Consider the following 715-nt stretch of genomic DNA (forward strand, 5'->3'; position numbering starts at 1 on the left):
AAATATAGATTTTTTAAAAAAATGTGTACATATAAAATATAGAAGCTGAAATTATGCAATACCAATAAACAAAACACCACAGTTAGACTACGTGGGTGCAGCTATAGATTATAAAATGTCCCCACAGCAGTTTGGGGGCTTACCCCTCCCTTTACCTGTTTCATGATTTTATAATCACACCTAAGTATTATCAAGCCTGCAATAAAGGCACTACTGATAACAGGTAGTACAAACGGCTTGGGTATTTCTTTGATTAAGAATAAAATACTTTAAATGAGTAGATGAAAATGCAAAATGGCACAGTTTTTCAACTCATTCCAGTGTCACAGCTTAACCAAAAAATCTAAATACACAAATGCAGCCTGAAAATATTTTAGTGCAAATATGAAAATTATCAGCATAATTTAAAGTTACTTAAATAAGGTATTGTAAAGGTAGGGATTGTTCTATGAGGTTTCTCGAAGGAAAATAATGTAATGGCATCTGGTGCAATGTCTTAAAACTTAAAGATCAAGAAAGCAAAATTAGAGGTGAAAACTCACCTACTAAATATTTATTTATTTATTATTCTAACTTATAAGGGGAGACCAAAGGGTGAATTGTTGGACATCAAAATATTTTCTAGACTTGTCGATGGGGGCCAAAAATAACATGAGTTCTCCTGAAGTATGCACATACAACGCTGGTGGTAAATTGCTTAAATGCTAGTGCATCT

Source organism: Galeopterus variegatus, unplaced genomic scaffold (assembly GCF_000696425.1).
Source record: "Galeopterus variegatus unplaced genomic scaffold, G_variegatus-3.0.2 Scaffold11129, whole genome shotgun sequence".
NCBI classification, from domain to species: domain Eukaryota; kingdom Metazoa; phylum Chordata; class Mammalia; order Dermoptera; family Cynocephalidae; genus Galeopterus; species Galeopterus variegatus.